At 45.1% G+C, this 15,270-nt stretch overlaps 1 non-coding gene across 1 annotated transcript; it reads right to left on the reverse strand.

Annotated features, from left to right (window-relative positions):
* Positions 1-14,484: 14,484 nt before the first annotated feature.
* LOC125996865 (small nucleolar RNA SNORA22) lies at positions 14,485-14,614 on the reverse strand. The gene has a single exon (XR_007491527.1). It is a non-coding gene; the product is annotated as a small nucleolar RNA SNORA22 (small nucleolar RNA).
* Between the last annotated feature and the right edge of the window lie 656 nt (positions 14,615-15,270).

Below are 15,270 nucleotides of genomic sequence, written 5' to 3' on the forward strand. Positions count from 1 at the left end.
TTGACCAACAAAGATGTTTTCCCCTAAGAGATGTGGCAGATGTTTGTCAGAGTCAAGCAAAGTTAATAGGAGAGAGAATCCCTGGATCCAAAGAAATGGAACATGCAGGCTGGAAGAGTGCCTGGAGCTAGGTGCCCTGAGAGCTCAGGAAGGGAGACAAAAAGATGTGTGCAGGTAGTTGGGTGTGCCTGCAGCTTCCCTCCCTTCTTCACCCCCTGCCAAGGCATCAGAACTTTGTAGGAAGTCCTGGTAGGGGTGGCAGAGCCCTGAGCATTCCTAGTTTCTCTCTGCATCTAGAACAAGGAAGCAATGATCTCAGACTTCACCATCCACCCTTCACTCAGGAGAGCAGATAAAGAGAGAACTGGGGCTGAGCCCAGAGAGATAGCACAGTGGTGTTTGCCTTGCAAGCAGCCGATCCAGGACCAAAGGTGGTTGGTTCAAATCCTGGTGTCCCATATGGTCCCCGTGCCTGCCAGGAGCTATTTCTGAGCAGACAGCCAGGAGTAACCCCTGAGCACCGCCGGGTGTGGCCCAAAAACCAAAAGAGAGAGAGAGAGAGAGAGAGAGAGAGAGAGAGAGAGAGAGAGAGAGAGAGAGAGAACTAGGGCTATGGCACTGGAGTGGTAGGTAAGGGGCAGCTCTGAGTCTCTGCTGTCCCTGCCCAGCTCCATGCCACCTCCTTGCCCAGCCTGGATGTTTTGGAAACTCCACTGTGGATCTTACAGCTCCAGAACTGAGTCCACCTACTGCTCACCAAAAATGCCTGGGCTTTGCATTAGGTCAATGGAACCCCTAGTGGGACCTAAGCTGTGGTGCAGCTGCTGCTAGCTAGCTTTTTTGTGCTGGTTGTTTTTCTTTCCTGGAATCTCCTTCCTGGGCCTCCTGCTGCTGGCAGCATGGGGCCTGGTTTCTGGTCTGTTACAGCAGACCCACAAGGGCTTTGGAGCCAAAACTGGACCCTGGGGGGCTGGCTTTCAGTACAGGGCCACCCACCTAATGTCTGGGGGGAAACTAAGGCTGAGGAAAGGGCACAGACACTTGATGGGATGTTGGATGGCCTGTGATCAGGAAGGTCAGTTCCGATGTCCAGCAGCCCCTGGGCAGTGTTGATAGATCTCTCATCCGTGACACTGAAGTTCTCCTTTGCCCAGATGAAACCAGTCTGGCTGGTGATGTTGGGTTCAGGCCAGAACAGGAGAGGACCCTACACCCTCCTTGGTAGGGTGGGCCACTGTGTCTGTCTGTCCCCAGCCTGGTGGCCAGGGAACCCCTGACCACAGCCGACACAACCTTTGCACTGGAGCTGTTCAGCACCCTGAGCCATGAGGACCCCCACAGCCAACCTGTTCTTCTCACCCTTCAGCGTGTCCTTGGCATTGGCCATGGTCTTCCTAGACACATGTGGCAGCACTGAGGCACCGCTGGCCAAGGTCAGATCCCCAAAGCCTGGGGCACCCCTGTTCTGCTCAGAAGAGGTCTGGAGGTGCCAGAGAAAGGGGACATTTCCAGACCAAGACTAGCCCTGGGCATCGGCTGGCCACAGTGGGGTCAGCACAAGAGTGAGGCAGACAGTGAAGGCACTGCCAGAATCAGGGACTGTCTCTGCACAGAATAGGTCTGGGACAACTCTAGAGAGTCTAGAACCTTCTCCAGGGCTAGAATTTCCGGGTCCTGCTTTAATGTGATGGCTGTATGGTGGAAAGTGACAGAGAGACTGGTTCTGCTAGGAGGGCCTGGACTTGTTTGGGGGCACCACAGACCTCTAGCTATTTCCTAGTTCAGTGTCTTTACCTAGCATCAGTCTCTGGGGAGTGATGGGCTACCCTGAGTAGTGAAGCTGGACAGTCCAGTAGCAGGAGGGGAAGGTGGACAGGACTCAGCTTTCTCAGGTACTGACTGTGCTCAGAATCACTCTTGGGGAGATAGATGGCCTGGAGTAAAGCCCTGTAAGAAATCACAGATAATGAGGGAATGATGCTCCTGTTTGTCCTTCCCCAGAGATGTGACACATCTCTGGAGTGTGACTCAGAAGCTTTTGTCTCAAGGAGAATCCCTAGAACAGTTGCTCTATAGAGACCCCTGACAATATCTCTACAGAGGCTCTGGTTGCCAAATGGTTGAAGAACAACTTCACAGATGGGAATCCAATAGCCCAATATGTTCTATAGTGATCAATACATCAAGTCTTAGAGGGGTGAGTGCATGGATGACTAGAAGAATAGACAGACAGATGGCAATGGGTAATTGGTGGTGGACACTAGGACTCAAACTCCCTGGACTTGAACTTAAGTTGCTTGGTGCACAGCTCTGTTCCATTATCAGCACTTGGAGGAGTGAATGACCATAATAGATGAAGGAATCTAATGAGCAAGGGTTTGCATGAGTCCATGCATTTAAGTAAGGTTTAACCTCTTCACCCACCATCTTCAACAATGGGATACTATTGGGTTACTGATCCTACCCTAATCAATAATTATACTCCACCCTAGGGTGTGATCTTGTTATAGTATATTGAAGTATCCATTACTTGATATTCTTCTCCCACCCTAGGGTGGGACTTGATTCTTGTCAATAAAAGCAGAGGTCTGAGGAAGGCAGGGGCTCATTCTTCAGTCTTCTTCCACTGAGCTGCGCTTCATCTTAGGAGTAGAAACCTTGGGTGGTTTGAACTCCTTGCTTGAGCACTAGATTTCCTGAACCCATTCTTGTACCTCTTCACTGTGTGAATTATTTTCTGTGGATCTCTACAACTGGAACTGTTCCCTGTGTCCTAATCCGACAGGGGAATGGGAACTGCCTTTCCTGTGTGGGAAACATGACCCTTCAGGATACCATCTTCAAGATTTTCCTTTCCCATTCAAATTGCAGATTGAGAAGCAGATGAATTTGAAGAACTTAAATGAATGGGCAAAGCCTGAGAACGTGTCATTCAAGGATGTCAATGTTGACCTGCCCAGGTTCAAGCTGGAGGAGAACTAAACCCTCAACTTCCACCTAGCCCACCTGGGATTCACCCAGCTCTTTGATGCCAGCCAGGATGACTTGTCTGGCATGTCAGGGGACAAAGATCTTTTTATTTTCAAAATCGTGCACATGTCCTTTGTGGAGGTGAATGAGGAGGGCACGGAAGCAGCCGCCGCCAAAGCTGTCTCTTTTAGCACAACCAGTATGAAGCCAGAGGTAAAGTTCAAGAGTGACCATTCCTTTCTCTTCCACGTTCGTCACATTGCTTCCAGCACCATCTTCTTTCTGGGCAGGTTTACTTCCCTGTGATTGACTCAGAAACCAAGGGCCTATCATGTCCATTAGGGGTGGCCAGTTAGTCATAGCTTACCCAATAAAGCTACCACATTTATTAGAGTATAACACGCAAAATTTTCTACCAAAAAAAAAAAAAAAGAAATCAAAGTTTGGGTGCACGTTATAAACGAGGGCTGAGGTGGGGTGGCAGTGGCAGCTGGTCCAAAGAGAGCACAGGCAAATTGGGAGTCCACACTGCGCCTTTTCTGGGCTGACCTATCTCTCGTGACATCCTGGGTTAAAACATCATGGGAAGACATACCAAAAGAAATAATCATCAAGAGTTTTTGGAAGACAGGCATCAGCAATCAAATGGACGGCACAGAAGACGACCTGCTGTGGAATTAAAACTCAGAAGAAAGCAAAGAAACTGGAGAAACAGATGTTTCTGCCACTGGGACACTGATGAAAACTTAACTCGAGAAGAATGCGAACAACTCTTTGGTGTATCTGATGATGAATCTGACCCGGAAACATTTTAAATAAATATTGTTACTGGTCATTTTATTTCGGTCTTGTGTTTATACCAGTTTACGTTGTCAATAAATGATTTTTATCATGGCCGCACGTGTCCAACAATGTTTTTTATATTTTTTGTCAATTACAACGCTTGGTGTGAAACAAAATTTTATACCAATTTTTAATCTAAAATTAGGGGTGCTCGTTATACATGTGTGTGTGTTATACTCAAATAAATACAGCACTATCTGAACCTTGTCTTTGGTTTTGGCTGTGCACTGCCTTGTTTTTGGTACAAGGACCAAATTCATCTTGCTTTCTATCGGAAATGAGCTAGTGATGGTTTGAAAGGTCTCAAGTTAATGAAAATGGACACAATAGACACCAGATTATTTTTATTAATTAGTTTATGTATATGCAGTGGATAAAAAGATTGTTAATAATATAGTTGTTTTTTTAATTTCTACACATACAATGATATTCATTATTATGTTTTAGTCATACAATTTCCAACACACTTCATCAGGAAATATTACCTGCCACCAAGACAACAAATTCTTTACACTATAGGCTTTGGTAGAATGATTGTTTTCGTTTGACAACAAACCGCTCATTTTATTTTACAGATAGAGATTGGGAAACCAGGGAAACCAAGTTGAAAGGGAGGCTGGAAAAGAACTGTTCAATAAAAAGACAAGCCAGGGGTCAGAGAGATAGCCTGGAGGTAGGGTGTTCACCTTGCATGCAGAAGGATGGTAGTTCAAATCCCAGCATCCCATATGATCCCCCGAACCTGCCAGGAGCGATTTCTGAGCATAGAGCCAGGAGTAACTCCTGAGCACCACCACATGTGACCCAAAAACAAAAACAAAAACAAAACACACACACACACAAGAAAAAAACCCACACACACAATGAAAAGATAAAGCAAGCCAATACCCCAAACTAGGCCAAGCAGCTTGGAAATGTTTCCTTGGGACTGGAGAGATAGCATGGAGGTAAGGTGTTTGCCTTTCATGCAGAAGGTCATTGGTTCAAATCCTGGCATCCCATATGGTCCCCTGAGCCTGCCAGGAGCAATTTCTAAGCGTGGAGCCAGGAGTGATCCCTGAGCACTGCCACTGGGTGTGACCTCCCCCCCCCAAATAAACAAAAGAATAATTTTTGGTCAGGGGCCAGAGTGATAGCACTGTGGTAGGATGTTTGTTTTTCACTCACCGATACAGGACTGACCTGGGTTCGATGCCTGGCATCCAATATGGCCCCTCGAGTCTGTTAGGAGTGATTTCTGAGTGTATTTCAGATACACCAAAGGTTTACCAAAGGAGTAAACCTTGAGCAGTTGAATGTGGCCCCCAAACCAAAAAATAATAAATACACAAATAATACTTTAAAAAAATATTGGGGGTCCAGAGTGACAGCACGTTGAGAAAGGTGTTAGCCTTGCATTCAATTGGCCTGCAATTGGACATTTCAGAAACGCCAGCCTTCAACCTGAGGAGCAGTGCTCAAGCTGCCTGTTTTATCTGCTCACTCAAGCCTGGGCCCCTGACTATGTTGCAGTCCACTGGGACCTCCGGAGCTCAGACTCTGTATACAGTTGCACTATGGGCCCATTTGTGTCCCAGGTTCAAGGCTGTACTGGTGTTGGGGTGCAGGAAGGTGAATGGACTGTCTTAGGAAGTGAGGCCATGGACACCCTGAGCCTTCTCAGAAAGGTGAGCAGCTGTGTTTGTCTGCTGTGTGAACGCAGCCAACATGGCCTTTACTCTAGAGTTGCTCTGTGCCCTGAGCCATGATGATTCCCTCAGCCAATCTGTTCTCACATGGACTCTATCGAGGCCCTGGAAGGACATGTGATGAAGCTTTCCTTCAAGAACCTCAGTATGGTCATCCTGCTTCACATGAGGTGGACGAGGGTTAGATCCTTGGATCCCATATGGTACTCTGAGCACCACCAGGAAGGAGTGACTCCCTAGTGATTCCTGTGTGTGTGTTATAAGGGTTATTGCATGAGCACAGAGTTAGGAGTAACCTCTGAGCACTGCTGGATGTGGCACCCCAAATCAAAACAGCAACAGCAACAAAAGAATCCAAGACAGGAAAATCACCATGTTCTAGAACTCTCCACTTTGAGCTCCAGAGACGTTTATCCATGTGTGATTTGGGAGTCAGTCAGGCTGAGGGGAGGGACATTGTGGGCCATTCTTGAAGCACACCCCCCTTGGAGTTCTTCCCTTCAGAGATAGCAGAGTAGGTGGAGGATCTAGGAAATTGGGCTCCCCTGGCTCCATCTCCTACAGCACCCCCAACCAATGCTCTGAGGCTCCACATGCTACCCTGTAAAGGGACCAGGAGCAAAGCCAGAGGTGGCTGACCCTGCTCCAGAGCCTAGGCAGGGAGTCTTTGGGTCATTTGGGCTGTGGCAAGGAATCAGCCTAAGGGTTTGGCCTTGAAGACACTCAAGGGAGGTTATAAGCCATGTGGGCACAGATTTGTGTGTGTATGTTGGAAGGGGTCATTGCATCAGCCGGAAGATTCTGAGTTTCAATGATTTATGAGTCTGTGTATAAGTTTGTGACAATGCGTATGAGGTGAGTGTATTGAGTAGGAGTATGTGTCTGTGTGTATGAATGTGAATGTGAATGTGTGTGTGTGTGTGTGTGTGTGTGTGTGTGTGTGTGTGTGTGTAACCTGGGAAAAATCAACCAGGATGAAGGCCTTTTGTTCCTAAAAGATCATGACATGGTCCCGTGCTGTGGAATCAGTTCTCTTCTATCTAGTCCTGGAGTTCCTGGATTTTTTAATACAAACATTTTTGAATAAAGGAACCATGATTTGCGGAGTTACCCAGAGTTGAGTCTCAGCCAACTATGTCCCAGCCTGATCCACCCCAGGGTCAACCTCCCCTCACTGGGAGCCCCACCCAATGGCACAGACAGAGACAACTGACTCTGGATACCACTGACCAACTCTACACACAGCTCAGCCTCCAACAAGCAGACGTGCTAATTCCCAAGTAGGGAAACTGAGGCTGAGAGGAGGCTTCAAGATGGGGTCAGACACTTAACTAGAGTGCTGGAAGAAATCAATGGTCTTGGGGAAATGGTGACCAGGCCATGCCCTTAGTCTGTACACACACTGCCCGGTGGTTGACTGGTAGGCCCTGGGCCTCTCAAGTTAAGTCTGACTTGAGAAAATGTGAGCTGATACTCGTGACCCAGATATAAAATCCAGAAGACACAGGTCAGAAGACACATGCAGACCCAGAACTTGGCTTTTTTCAGAGTTCTGCATGTTCATGGGGCAAGCCTCTGTCTATGCCCCTGACTTTCTACTTCCTCACTCAACCTCTAAGGCCCAACTTTGGGCATCAAAATCCCACGAGTAGTGAAGTTCTTGCCTTCACTGAGGTGTCTTGGGCAGCATAAAAGCAACAAAGGCACTTTTCCCCATTCTTGTTCTGCTTTTTCTTGCACTTTTTCTTTACTTTTTTTATTTTTACTATCGGTGTCACACCTGACAGTGCTTAGGAATCACTCTTAGGAGGCATTGGTGGACACTGTGGGATGCCAAAGATCTAACCCTGGTTGGCCGACTGCAAGGCCAATTCCATCCCCACTGTGCTCTGACTCTGGCTCCTTTGCATTGCTTCTTCACAACAAGTTTTCATAATCCAAACCCCTTCTCAGAATACCTTCTTCTCAGGTTATTTATTTCCACATGAAAATAAGCATGAAGCCTCTGGAGCTTGGGGAGGGACTGAGAAACAAGCAGTTCCCTTGCATGGGCTGACCTGGATTCAATCCAATGCACCATAGAGGGTCTCTTGGGGCCTTCCAGAATTGATCCCTGGGCGCAGAGTGAGGAGTAAGTGCTGAGCACAATTAGGATGGCCCTAAAACAAGCATCTATAGTTTAGCTTAGCTCCTTCACACATGGACATGTGCAAGTAAGTGAGGAAGGGGTAGAGTGGGGAGCAGAAGTATTTCATACCATCAACTACTGCAAATTCAGGGAAAATTTTACCCACTCAGATACAAAAGGGGAACCAGCTCCTCAAAAGAAAAACAACCTCAAATAATTAGGGCCTTGAGCCAGAGCCATAGTACAGTGGGGAGAGCATTTATCTTATGAATTTGGACAACCTGAGTTTGTACCCCAATATATCTTCTAGTTCCTGAGCACCACCAGGAATGATTCCTGAGTGCAGAGCCAAAGAGGCCCCCGAGTAACCAGGGGTGGCCCCAACAAAAACAAATTAAAAATGATTCCCGCCTTTATGATTCATCTATGCCCACTCCATTCTCTTATTGCAGAGTGGAACTGAGCAGGCTGTGTGTTGGTGGGGAGGGTCAGAAACCCTGTCTCAGCTGTGAGTTCTGATCTGAGAGTGGGAGGGAGAGGTGAAGAGTCCCCCAGGAACAGTGACAGGGCCTGGTTGGTTTGTAATTGATTCTGTTTGATCTAATCCTCAACTTACCACTGTGCTCACTAGCTCTCTACCACAAATACAAACACTACATAAACATTCACAGCTGAGAACACATTTAGAGGCCGAAGACATAGCACAGTGGGGAGGGCACTTGCCTGGCAAATGGCCAACCCAGATTGGATGTCTAGCATCCCATGTGGTCCCCCCAAGCACTGCTAGGAATAATTTCTTAGTGCAGAGCCAGGAGTGAGCTCTGAGCACAGCTAAGTGTGGCCCCAAACCAAAAATACAAAATAAAAATAAGAACACGTTTAGTAAATAATAATTTTTGTTTGCTCGCTAAGAGATGTGGCAGTGATTGTCAGAGTCAGCCCAGATTGGTAGGAAAGAGAGTTTCCAGATCCGGAGATGAGGATGCCTGGATTTGGCTCCTCAGAGATCTCAGAGAGGGAAAGAAGAGGGTGTGCAGGAAGCTGAATGTGCCTGGGGCTCTCTTCCATTTCTCCATCGCCTGCCATGGTACCTCAAGGAGGTGGCCCAGCTCTGGGCCCGCCCTTGTTCCTCTCTGTAGCTATAACAAGGGCTCAACCCTCTCAGATCTCACCATCCACCATAGCCCTGGAGAGCAGGTAGAGAGAAACCCAGGGTTGGGATGTTGGGCAGGAGTGAGGGGACCATCCCGGGTCCCACAGTTCAGCCCAGCCCCACCCCGCCTTTCTTCTGCCCAACCTGGAAGTTATGGAAATGCCACTGTGGGGCACGGGCTCCAGGGTTCAGTTCTGGGTCAACAGTGCCCCAAGTGTGCCTGGGCATTGCTTTGGGGACCAGGATCCACTGGAGAATTGGAGCCAAGATGGGACGTGGCTGCTGCTATCCAAAAAGGCTGTGCTAGTTGATTTTTTCCTGGAATCTCCCTCCCAAGGGCTCTTCCTGGCTACCAACGTAGAGCCTGGACTCTGGCTTATTGTCATTTTGCAGGACACACAGGCCTTGGAGCCAGAACTGGACCTTTGGGGGCTGGCCTCCAGCACAGGACACCCACCCTGCTGACTGGGGAAAATTGTGGCTGAGGAAAGGGCACAGTGCTTGATAGGATGTCACTGGGGCTGTCAGCTAGAGGGTCGTATCTGCTGTCCAGCAGCCACTATGGGTGGTTTCGTTTTACCTCTCATCAATGAAACTGGGCATCCCCTCTCCCCGACAAAACCAGCCTGACTGGCTGTGTTGAATTCAGGTTGGAGCAGGGAATGAAGTTCCTGAACTTTCCTTCAGGGGTGGGCAGCTGTGTCTGTCTGTCTTTCTCCAGCCTGACGACCATGGACCCCCTGACCACAGCCAACACGGCCTTTGCACTGGAGCTGTTCAGCATCCTGAGCCACGAGGACCCTTCAGCGTGTCCTCGGCCCTAGCCATGGTTTTCCTGGGCACGCGTGGCAGCACGGAAGCCCAGCTGGCCAAGGTCAGACCCTGACACGTGTGGTGTGCCCCTACTCTGATCACAGTGTGTGTGGGGGTGCCGGGATGATGGTATTTTCTGGTCGGGACTGGCCCTAGGTACAGACTGGCATCAGGAAGGGTCAGCACACCAGTGAGGCAGGCAGTGAAGGCAGTGCCTGTCGCTAGGGCTGTATCTGCGCTGGGCAGGCCTGGGGCAGCTTTGGAAAGTCCAGAACCTTCTCCAGGGCTGGGATTTCTGGGTCTTGCTCTGCATGTGAATGTTATACCTGCATTTTGCAGTGGGAGGTGACAGAGAGAGACTCCCTGGCGGGAAGTGCCAGCCTGTTTTGGGTCCCAGTGGCCTCTGGTCACTTCCTTGTCCAGTGCCTTCATCTGTCATCCAGCACTGGGCCTTGATGGGCCACCCTGGGTCATGCAGCCAGACAGTAGTCCCATAGCAAGAGGGAGGGTGGGCGGGACTTAGCTGCCTTTGGGCCTGACTGTTCTCAGACTTTCTCCTGGCTCTGTAGTCAGGACTCAATCCCTGTTCTTTGCTAAGGGAATCACTCTGGCTTTGTGCTCAAGGCTCCTGACTGATTGTACTCAGGATTCTCTCACAAGCCTTTGCTAAGGGCTCATTTCTTGTTCTGGTTCATGAGTTTGTTCCTGTCACAAAGCAGATTTTACTTCTGTGCCACATGAAAAATCAAACCTGTGTACGTACATCCATGTATAGGAAAATTTCATGACTTCATCTCTCCTGACAGCTATGCTGAGTGAAATAAGTCAGAGAGAGAGAGAAAAATGCAGAATTGTCTCACTCATCTATGGGTTTTAAGAAAAATAAAAGACATTCTTGCAATAATAATTTTCAGACATGTACATCACGAGGCTGGCATTCATCAATCATGAGGCCCATACCGTGTTAGAGCAACAAAGTATAAGATCTAATCTCTGCCTAGGCCCACCAGCCTCTATCTTTATGGGAACATCTTGGTGCCTGTGGTTGACTCCCCTAGCTCTGAGGTATGCCGTGACTCCCCTTTTCTTTAAGTCCAAGGGCAAAGGCCACATCTGCTAGCTGCTCAGGCTGGCAGCTACTGCTAATTGTCACGTAGTGCAATTGCCTCTGCTCCTGCCCTTTATTGGGAGAGAATTCCGGTCAGCAGCTTTCTCTCAACCAGGACAGAAGGCAGAAGGCAACTACAAATAATTCGCGAGTGTTAAGCTCTTTTGTGAACACCTAAAAAATTAAGCTGCAGAAGTTAGTGAAGGGCTCAGGGTGACGTTGCCAGTCGAGAGATTTATTGAGGGGAGAGCAGGGTTTTTATGCCCTGCTCCAGTGGGAGGAGTAGTAACATAGGATTGAAACATAAACCAATCAGATTTGTACAAGTACAACAATTTTAACCAATGGGAGCATAAACACATTTTGATGGCGGGAAAGATAAAGAGGAACCTGCCAGGATGGGGGGAGGGGAAGCAAATTCTTAAACAAATAGCTAATTGATATTTACGCAAATACAATTATTTGTTTAGCCTATTTTCCATTTAGATCTATCTTTTGTGCAAGCAATAAGGATCACAATATAAACTTTACAGAAACATATCTATAACTATATGCTTGAGAGCAGACCCAAAAACAGGTTCCATGGAAGGGTTAAGGAATCTGGTTAAGCCAGATTCTGTGTGCTGAGCTAAATTTATTTGCAGAGTTTCTTGTTGGCTCGGGGCTATGCAAACTTTGTGGCTTGAATCAGGCAGGCGGTGGAAAATTCATCCAGAGTTTCATTGAATCATGTGGGGTGCGTGGTCACCCACAACCTAGGCACTTTTGCTCAGACTTTCAAAGACTCCATTTTGATTTTAGTAAAAAGGGCTTTTAGTTATACCAAACAGTCTCCAACAAATTCCCCCTTTTTTTAATTTATTTCAAAGATGGGTGGAAACCCTGTCTTAGGCTACCTGATGTGCTCTCAGTGTCAGCACCCCAAAGTAAGGCTATGGCTCAGGGAGCAAGCAAGAAATTCTTGCATTAGTGCATATAGGCCAGGTCACCCTACCCCAAGAGCCAACACAGATTTAAAGAATAGGGTGTGCTTCTGACAACTGACATCAGGCTAATCCCATCCTAGAAATTTCCACAGCCATGAGAGGAGGGATTTTTTGCGCTTGGCAAGCTGTTCTAACTCCTCAAAGTCCAGTGTTTCAGGGGCGCCTTTTTCGCCCTCTGTGACTTCAGTTGCCGGGGGGTTGTGAGGCTGGAGCTGTTGGTAATGAACGCCCACAGATTTTTTTGGTAGCCTCATCAATCTGGGTTTTTATAAAGCCAGTTAGATGGCGAAATGCCCATGGACCAAAAGAAACAAACAGCATGATCCCAATGAATTGGCCAAGCAGCGTGGACAGCAGAGTAGATATCCAGGGGGAAGTGGAAAACCAATTTTTATACCAATTTTCCTCCCTAAGGTTTTCTTAGTTTCAGCTAGACTTTTTTCAACCTTTTTGATGCTATCCCTAACAAGGCCTAATTTATCCTTAAAGAAGCAACATTCTTCCTTTAAGGCAGCACATATCCCCCTCATCTTTTAACAAAGGAAGATCAAGGCCGCAGTGGTTTTGCAACACCATTTCAGCTAAGGAACCAACAGTTTGTTGTAAGTAGTCTAAACCTTTTTTAAGTTCTTTAACATCCTTAACAACAGTTCTGGTTAAAACATTAACAGCTTCTTGGGTATGAACCAATGAATAAATTTCTGTGCTAGTGCCAGCAACACCTAAGCCTAACACCAAGGCAAGAGTGAGTTCAGTTACAAGTTTTCTTTTGCACCTGGAAAGGGCAATGGAGGAATCCTTACGAGGCAATAAATCTGATTCAGATTTGACAGTTAATTTAGGCATTAAAACAACCAATACACAATAATTCTTATGCTGGCGAAAAATATTAGAAACAATATGGGGAGATAAACCTGAGGAAGAAGCAAAAAATGTTAAATTGGGAGCAAGTATAACCTGAAAGATGAATTAACAACAAGAGTTTGCTTACAAATTTCAATAAGGGGAATAGGGGGAAGCATATTGGGTTCCAAAGGCAAAGTTTAATTTCCACCACTTGTTTCAAAGTCATGCTATAGTGTTGAGGCTCCATACCCCATCGCAGAAGGTTGGTATTGTTGGTGAAGTGAGGCAGTCCAAAGGCAGCAATTTCTTCATAGAATGGTGGGATGGGTGAATAGCAGATTCAACAGTGTTCAAAGCTGGTGCAGGAGAGTGCCTGGGCGGAGGCGTTGACCATTTGCAGGATGAGGTCCGAGATGGAAACCGGACCAACAGGTTTAATGGTTAATCTAGGCATTAACAAGGCTAAAACACAATAATCATGATAACCAAGAAACATTTCAGTAACAATATGGGGAGAAAGTTCAGTGGAGCAAACAAAATAAGTGGAGTTGGGAGCGCCCAGGCAGAGTATCAAATCCAGCATTCTCCTTAGGCAGAGTTAGTTAGAAACAGGTCCAGCAGGAATGGTGGGCTGAAGGACTGGAACAGTGGGTGGGTAACACAGAGGTGGCAGGAGGGGTGACAGGCTCTTTTGAGGTGGATAAAGACAGGACTGCGGGAGGCTGCAGAGGTCTTCTGTCAGACTTCAGCATTTAAAAAATTTTATAATTAACAATCGCCAATTTTTCAAAAACTTTTAAACTGAACCTAAATGATTTTTCTTAAACTTCTAGTTATTATCTTAAAGCTAGATGTTTCTTTTTCTAGCCACATATCCATATTCTTTTGGCCTTAACTTACACATAGCAGGAAAGCTGGGTGACTGCAAAGTCCAGAAATTCTCCAGGGAAAAGTTATCCCCGATGGCCATTGAGAAATCTGGGGTTTACCATCCCCCACACCCCCTGCCATGTTCTTAGAAGGACAAAGCCAGCTTAACACATAAGTTTTAACACCTGATTTTTAGTTGCAAGATGCCAGTCTGTCAACTGACCAGACTGAACCAGGTTGAAAGAAATTAATTGAAATTTGAAAAATGGATAAGGCTTTGAAAATTGTATTATTATAAAATGTAGAGATAACAAATAACAGACAAAACAAAACAACACTAAACACAACATTGTATACTAGTGGCCACTTTCATTCATCACAACACACACATAAACAGACAAAAGGATCGATCCAAAACTTGCATTAAAAAAAAATTGACAAGCGCTTTTAAATATTTAGCCAGCATGTTTGTAAGAAAAAAAATTTTAGTAGAAAAACTTTTAGTTTTTTGAAGTACTTAATGTAGATGGAGTGGAACTTTGCTGAAAATAAAAGTTTTAAGGTTTAGATTTAGCATAAAACATTTTTAAAACAATTCTAATTTGAAGTTTAAAACATTAAGTAAAATGGTTAATGAGCACTGTAGAAGGAGTCTCCACTCTGAAGTATGATATCATTTGCTGTAAATGAATAGGTTTTCTTTAAATTGGTTTCACAGTAGAACAGTAAGTCAGCTGCAATAAAGTGTTAAAATTTTTATGATTAAACACAATAGCATGAACTATGATTATTAAAGGTATGAAAAACTGAAAAAACAACTGTTCCTACTTTGAAGACTTCAAGTGAATTTTGTAAAAAATATTATATACCAAATTAACAAAATGTTTAGATCATTATAAAATATAGTTAAAGACATCTGATGCATTTCCACACCTAGAGCTTAAGACCTAAATTATATTTGATACTTGTCAACCTGCTTATAAAATTTATTTTTATAATATTACTCATAAAATTAAATATATATATTTTCTTCATTAATACTAGATTTTTTCACTGTGACACAAATATACAGATTTGTATAATGTGCTGACTTTCTGAATACATTTAAAAGAATAGTTCTTTCAATGCAGAGGTAAAGAACAACCATTGCTGTAGCACAAAATTAAAACCAAGGGTACTATAAAGCACACCTGGGTGTTTACTGTGCAGTAAAATTAACTATATTTAAAAAGGCTAACCACATCATTTTTCACATAATTTTTAAATACCTTAAAAATAAAAATAAATTTTCTAATAGAAATATAAACGACTCAAATTTTAATACCTGTGTGTCCGTTTAAATTTTAAAACACCAAAAGGTTTTTCTTTTACCAATAATCTGTTATTACAAGTGACAGAATTATGACCTTGCTCTAAAATTTCTGAGAGGCATGAAAAAAGGGAGTTTATTGCTCTTATCTTCCTGCTGCTTTTTCTCCCTAGAGAATTTTTTAACCCTTACAGACCTGAATTTAAAAGTTTTCTAATTTCCAATGTTTTAATAATTACTTTACAACACCCAATGCACAAAACTTAATTACACAAATGCTTTTTAGAAAAGGCACACTTATGCCGCATAATTTAATTCACAAACTTCACAATTATTTGAGGCCTCATGAGACACAACAAAATTCTGACAATAATTCTTACTATATATTTCAGATGAACAGTTTCTGAATCCTTTTAATTCTACCCCCGCCACTCTCTGCCACATTTAGCAGAGCAATCAAACTTGTAACCACTAAAACACACACAGGCTAGCACTATTTCTGCTGAATACTTTTTCTCCAAAATTTTTATCTGCATTTTGACTACACAGAAACTTA

The sequence above is a fragment of the Suncus etruscus genome, chromosome 18 (assembly GCF_024139225.1).
Source record: "Suncus etruscus isolate mSunEtr1 chromosome 18, mSunEtr1.pri.cur, whole genome shotgun sequence".
In the NCBI taxonomy this organism is placed as follows: Eukaryota; Metazoa; Chordata; class Mammalia; order Eulipotyphla; family Soricidae; genus Suncus; species Suncus etruscus.